This window comes from Ovis aries, chromosome 14 (assembly GCF_016772045.2).
Source record: "Ovis aries strain OAR_USU_Benz2616 breed Rambouillet chromosome 14, ARS-UI_Ramb_v3.0, whole genome shotgun sequence".
Lineage (NCBI taxonomy): Eukaryota > Metazoa > Chordata > Mammalia > Artiodactyla > Bovidae > Ovis > Ovis aries.
Genome location: NC_056067.1, coordinates 2,874,691 through 2,882,188, shown reverse-complemented (window position 1 = coordinate 2,882,188; position 7,498 = coordinate 2,874,691). Strand labels below are relative to the sequence as shown.

General features: G+C 38.9%; 1 non-coding gene across 1 annotated transcript; it reads left to right on the top strand.

Moving 5' to 3' along the window:
* Positions 1–2,295: 2,295 nt before the first annotated feature.
* Positions 2,296–2,367, top strand: TRNAS-GGA (transfer RNA serine (anticodon GGA)). The gene has a single exon. It is a non-coding gene; the product is annotated as a tRNA-Ser (tRNA).
* The last annotated feature ends 5,131 nt before the right edge of the window (positions 2,368–7,498 follow it).

Genomic DNA, 7,498 nt, shown 5'->3' with positions numbered 1-7,498 from the left:
GACAGTAATGAATGATAAATTTCATTGATCCACATCCTCTTAAACGCTGGGGATTTTACCTCGACTTTGCTTCTGCTGGTTGAATGAACACAGCATAGTAGGTCATTCTGCATGTTTCTGATTATGGTGAATTTAAACTTTCTTCAAATGTTTACTTATTGAATATACATGCTTCCTTCCTCAGGAAATGCAAGTTTATATTTCTATCCATGATTTTACTGGTACCATGTATGGACTTTGTATGTTATTATGTTGTGTGTGTGTGTTAGTCGCTCAGTCGTGTCTGATTCTTTGCAACTCCATGGACTGTAACTCGCCAGGCCCTTCTGTCCGTGAAATTTTCCAGGCAAGAATTCTAGAGTGGGTTGCCATTCACTTCTCCAGGGGATCTTCCCAACCCAGGGATCAAACCCAGTTCAGCTGCATTGCAGGCAGATTCTTTACCATGTGAGCCACCAGGGAAACCCATGTGTTACTATGCTGGTCAATGTATATACCCATGTATCAGTGATACTCTATATTAATTACCATGGTTTTTAAAATCTTAATCTTCAAATAGGAAACATTTCCCCTCATTATCCATCTTCTTGTTCAAACGTGCCTTGTCTTTTAGGACCACTGGACTCCTATATAAACCCAAGAATCAGCTTGCCAAGTTTCATGGAAATTTTTTGCAGATTTTCAGGTCTAAATATCTTGAGGTCTCAAGTCTAAATATCAATTTGGAAAGAATAGCCTCAAAAAGTAAGTGCTTCCATCATGATAATGGGATATATATCCATTTATTAAAATTTTACTTACTGCATTTGAACAAAATTTTAATAACACCCATGAACAAGGTTTACAAAACTTTTGCTAGATATATTTCTAAATCCACTATATTTTAGTTGTAAATTATACATCTTAAATATAGATAGGCACATATGTGTGGGCCTTCAAATTGTTTTTTGATGGTATATATATATTGATGGTATATTATAAAAACTATTCACTTTGCATATTGATCCTATATCCAACTTTATTGTTAGGCTGCTTGTATAAACTGTTTGAAAAAGAAACGTGAAAATAGAAAATAATCTTTACATGCAAATTTGTCTTTCCTTCTACTCCTAAATTTTCTTCTCAATTATGATAATTTATGATTTTTTTAAAAAATCCGTATCCATGTAAAATCAATAAAGGACAATGCTTTCCTTTGTGTATAAACATCTTTTTGTTTAGTATACAACTTGTAAAATTAATCTTTCTCCCGTCTTTTGCCTTCATTTGGATTAGTGAAATGTAAACTATATAATCATGCTGGATTTAGCCAGTTAAATCAAAGAACATATTCAAGAATGAAAGTCATGAAGTGATGATTTCATCATTTAAAAAGGTATTTTACATATATATATATATATGCGTATTTTTTTATAGACCATGAATTATGTAGTATCCCACACAGGAAGTATGAGTAAGAAGTACTGCTGATTTAGAAGCTACTACTAGAAACATTTTCATTGGAAGAACTGATGCTGAAGCTGAAACTTCAATACTTGGCCACCTAATGCAAAGAACTGACTCATTTGAAAAGACTCTGATGCTGGGAATGATTGAAGGTGAAAGGAAACGGGGACAACAGAGGATGAGATGGTTGGATGGCATCACCGACTCAATGGACACGAGTTTGAGTAAACTCCAGGAGTTGATGATGGACAGGGAGGCCTGGCGTGCTGCAGTCCATGAGGTCGCAAAGAGTCGAGCATGACTGAGCGACTGAACTGAACTCAACTGAATTAAACTTAAAAGCTTTTGCACAGCAAAGGAAACCATAAGCAAAACAAAGAGATAGCCCTTAGAATGAGAGAAAATATTTGTAAATGAAACAACCAACAAAGGATTAATCTCCAAAATATACAAACAGCTCATGCAGCTCAATACCCCAAAACAAACGACCCAATCAAAAAATGGGGAGAAGACCTAAACAGACATTTCTTCAAAGAAGACATACAGATGGCCAAAAAGCACATGAAAAGATGCTCAACATCACTACTTGTTAGAGAAATGAAAATCAAAACTACAATGAAGCCATCAAAACTACAGATTGACCATCATCAAAAAATCTACAAACAATAAATGGTGGAGAGGGTGTGGGAAAAGGGAACCCTCCTACACTGTTGGTGGGAAAGTGAACTGATACAGCCACTATGGAGAACAGTGTGGAGGTTCCTTAAAAAACTAAAAATAGAACTACCATATGATCCAGCAATCCCACTCCCGGGCAAATACCTGGAGAAAACCACAACTCAAGAAGATTCCCTGGTGGCTCAGAGGTTAAAGCATCTGCCTGGAATGCAGGAGACCCGGGTTCAATCCCTGGGTCGGGAAGATCCCCTGGAGAAGGAAATAGCAACCCACTTCAGTACTCTTGCCTGGAGAATCCCATGGAGGGAGGAGCCTGGTAGGCTACAGTCCATGGGGTCGCAAAGAGTCGGACACAACTGAGCGACTTCACTTCACTTCAAGAAGATACGTGCACCCCAGTGTTCACGGCCGCACTATTCACAACAGCCAGGACACGGAAGCAGCCTCAGTGTGCATCGACAGAGGAATGCGTGAAGAAGCTGTGGCACGTATATACAGGGGAGTCTATGTACATATGCACACTGCTATATATAAAATAGATAACTAATCACAAGCTGCTGTGCAGCACGGGCAAATCGATACTCTGTACTGGCCTATATGGGGAAAGAATCCGAAAAAAGAGGAGTGGATATACGTCTACATATAACTGATTCACTTTGCTGTACACCTGAAACTACCGTAACATTGCAAATAAACTAAACTCCAATAAATGTTTTTTTTAAAAAGGAGCATTCAGGTCAATACAAAAAAAAAAAAAAAAAACCAGAAGAACATACCATTGGATATAGAGGGTGACTTAACAATCATAATTTTCATATAGATGAAAACAAATTCTGTTGCCAGAGATAAAGCAAATTCTTAAGATATAGATTCTCATAAAAGCTGGATTAAATTATTCACTTTATTTCCAACATGAGGAGCAACGACAAAAACAAGAGCATTTGGTGTCCCTTTCCCGTCTCCCAGTGTGTAAAGTCTCTTGCAGCTAATTGTACCTAGCAGGCACTTTGATTTGGGTAAACTAATGGGAAAGGAAAGAGCCTTAGGAAATCTCATATTGTCTTTCATATAATTATCTTTATATATTAGTTCAATGACTATATTATTTTGAGTTTTAGCTTTGTTAAGAAAGATCTAGTTTCATTCTTTACAAGTTAAGTTTCACCATAAGAGATTGTCTTACTCCATTGTATATTCTTGCCTCCTTTGTCAAGGTGTCCATGTGTGTGGATTTATCCTTTCAGTTATTGATCTAATTCTGTCTTTGTGGTACCATTTCTTGATGATGTTTGCAGACCAGGTCTAAGTTAGACTAAACAATCCTTAAAGCCTTGTTCAGATCCAAGAAAATACTAAGAAGTTATCTTAAAGGAAAAAATAGTGATTTCTCTGGGGTGAAAGTTAAGATGAAGTTAAGTTATTTTATATTTTCCTAATTGTATCTGATCTTGCTTGAATTTAAAATTACTTCAATCTATTTGCATATGTGGTGCTCAATAAAATAGCAACAGCCACCTAAGTTAAGTTGCAAATGCAAGGTCTGTGTTGCCAATCCCAACTTTCTATTTCATTGATGCTCTAGAATTTCAGTCTTTATTTCATGTAGAGGATTTCATCTGCAAACACAAAGTCCTTCTTCCAAAAGTTTGCCTGACATGTGCAAACATCAGAAATTTAATAGTACTGAAAGTGGTCTCTGTCTTGTTCCTGAACGTGCTTTCAATTTTACCAGAGGATAATGTTTAATGATTCATAGAATATTAATTCAGAGATATTTACTTTCTTTAAAAAACAGAAGTGAGTAAAACTTTGGTTGCTGAAATCTTTTAAGTGATTTTTTATATTTGCTACATTAATAAAAGTACTTAGTAAAAAAATAAAAGCTTGCTGAAAAGTTTAATAATAAACAACAGCAGTCTCCTACTTTAGCCATCAAGTTATTTGCTGTATTTCTGCCTCACTTCTTCATCTGATAAATGGAGACATTAAAAAGTCTCTACCTCATAGAACTGACATGTGAAACAACTCCTGGGACACGCTAAGAGCAAAGTACATGTTTTACTATTGTTCAATCTCCACATCTTGTCCAACTCTGCAACCCGATGGTACAGCACACCAGGCTTCCCTATCCTTCACTATCTCCCAGAGTTTGCTCAAACTCATGTTTATTGAGTCGGTGATGCCATCCAAACATCTCATCCTCTGTCGCCCCCTCTCCTCCTGCCCTCAATCTTTCCCAGCATCAGAGTCTTTTCCAATGGGTTGGCTCTTTGCATCAGGTGGCCAAAGTATTGGAGCTTCAGCATCAGTCCTTCCAATGAATATTCAGGGTTGATTAAACGTTAGTTATTATTACTACCCCTACCTTCCCTATCCTAATTCTCTTGGCAAACACCCTCAATCTTTCCTCTAGCATTTACCTTCCTATTTTAAAAAGTGATGTACTTTTGTACATAATTTTTTTGCCTTTGACTCTATAGATGGTAACTCTGTGAAGCCTCACCATCCTCCAATGCCTCACAAACTCGCCATGTACAGTTGCGATTTCACACTTTTTGTTAACTCAAGACCCGTCCATGTTTACATTTTCATTACATCAGTTAGGAATTTCAGACACAAGTATTAGTAAAGTCCCCCACAGTGATTTAAACCAGCCGAGGTTCTACTTTTATCTAATGAGAACTCTGGAGGTAGATGGTTGCTGTTCTTCCCTGCTGTCTTCAGTACTTTGCTTTGTATTCTTGCTTGTCAAATGATATGGCATGCCGGCTCACTCAGCTCCAGGCAACAGGGCCACCTTCAAAAGCAGGAAGCAGGGGCTGACCGCGGTGGCAAAATCTTTTCATCTCCCATGGACAGCTCTTATTAGGAAGAGAAATGACTCTCTAAGATGTTACACAGTACAATTTCTCCTGCATCTCATTGACCAACACTGGATCCTAAGGTGACTCCTAACTCCCAGGCAGGCTGGGGCAGTTAGGATCTTACACAAAAGAATGGCATTGCTTTAATTGGCTTAGTCCAAAGGGTCCCAAACTTTCGCAGATCACCGCTCCATTGGCGCATGTGTGATTATTTCCACAGTGCCCCTAGGCAAAAGAAATAACCAAACAATCCCCCTCTTTTAAGTCACTGGGACCAAGCAATGCAATACGTATCCATACCCCTAACAACTTAGCAGCCATATGAGTAAACAATATCTGTCAATTGTAGAAAATATAATAATAATAGTTTTCAATGAAAAGTGAGTGTGTGCCTGTTATGGCTCAGTGGGTAGAGAATTCTCCTGCAATGCAGGAGACACATGAGATGTAGGTTTCATCCCTGGATCGGGAAGATCGTCAGAGGAGGAAAATGCAACCCACTCCAGTATTCTTGTCAGGCAGAGGAGCCTGACAGGCTCGAGTCCAAAGAGTCGCACAGAGTTGGACACGACAGAGCGACTGAACATGCACGCACGACTTCTCAAATTTTAAAGTCAGAACAGACATCAGCACCCTCAGCCCCTACTCCACATTAATTTCCATGCAGCACAATCTATGCATCACAGAAATCACTGAGCATCCTGCTTCACAGAGATACGACATTTCTGGAAAAGAAGGTAGTCAGAACTGAGAGTGACACACAGAACTGCCTCGGGCCAGCTTGAGAAACTATAGACTCCTGTATGTGTAGAGAGGAGGAAATTTCTTGTGCTGTGTCAACAGTCAATATTTTCCTATTTTCTGTCAATTTTTTTCTCTTTTCATACCCGGGCCCGACCCTCACTGAGGGGTAAATGGAAACCCCTGAGTATTGGGCTTCTCAGGTGGGTGAGATGGCTTCACTATTCCTCCACACAAAGTTCTGGGCTCAGAATTACTTTGCTTCCTAAATTAGTTACCATTTCTGGGTCACCTTCTGATTCCCCAGCCACTGATCTCTTTAGTTAATGGTGGACTCTCAGAACTCTTTTCACTTCCAGAATTGTTGATTATTTTTAAAAATACATTCTTATCACGATAGGGGAATTTGCGAAAGGAAAAAAACAACGAAGTGGTAAATGCAACATTTTCAAGTAAAAGTCCAAGGTGGATTCTGAAAATGATTCACCTTGGCAAGATGGAGAGTAAAGGATGTGCTGCATGTACAGGAGTGCTATTATTAGATAATGCGAGGTCACCCACCCTCAGTACAAGGACCGTGAAGCAGTGTGTGTCTTGGACATCGCTGAGCGCACTTCGCTGTTCTTGTTCTGGTTCAGTCGCTAAGTTGTGTCCGACTCTTGGACCCCGTGGGCTGCAGCATGCTAGGCTCCTCTGTCCTTCACTATCTCCTGGAATTTGCTCAAATTCATGTCCGTTGAGTTGGTGATGCCATACAACCATCTCATCCTCTGCTGCTCCCTTCTCCTTTGGCCCTCAGTCTTTCCCAGCATCAGAGTCTTTCCCAGTGAGTCAGCTCTTTGCATCAAGTGGCCACAGTATAGGAGCTTCAGCTTCCAACGACTTCCAGTGACTACTGGTCACCTGATCACTCCCATCCCCACACTAATGCTGCCCGAATCAGTGCAGGAATACTGTCTAAAACAAGCCACCTTCTATTGCAAATATCTGTTTGTTCTTTCACAGTGACTTAGTTTCTACTTGGGTATAGTATGAAATTAAGTTTTAAATCAGATATTAATTTGAGGTAATTGACAGTAACCAACAGATTTATATTTGTTTTTTATCAACCCCCCAGTTCAACAAGCTTTCTGCATTATAAAAAAAAGTCTTTAAAGATAATTTTATTCTTTTGCCTATTGTCTATCTTTTGGAGAAGGAAATGGCAACCCACTCCAGTATTCTTGCCTGGAGAATTCCATAGACAGAGGAACCTGGTGGGCTACAGTCCATGGGGTCTCAAAGAGTCGGCCACAACTGAGCACATCAGCACATTGTCCATTTTTGAATAATACTTTTGAAGACAAAGGTATTTTTTAATTCATATTAAGGAATAAGATATGGTATGCTAGGAAAGAAAGATACCCAGATTTAGTTGCAGATTAAACATTATCAGATTAAAAAAGTTCCTATATCATTCCCCTACTTAGCTCCCTGAAAGTCTATGAAGTAATTTCTTTGAAGATTTGGCTGCCAGAAATCTTCACATTGGTAAACACACAACTAGGTCTCACTATTGAATCAAAGTTGGAATGAAAGTTGATGGGTACAACTTGATCTATTTTAGATGAAAGTGTACAGAAACAAACAGTTTGTCTCCCTCCTTATCTTTACACAGGACTTGTATTAAGTTCAGCGTGTATAAAGGGAGATATGTCTTAAATATATCTATTTCTTTATATCTAGTAACAGGTTATGCAGCAGGTAGGTTATACAGAGTCATTTGTGCA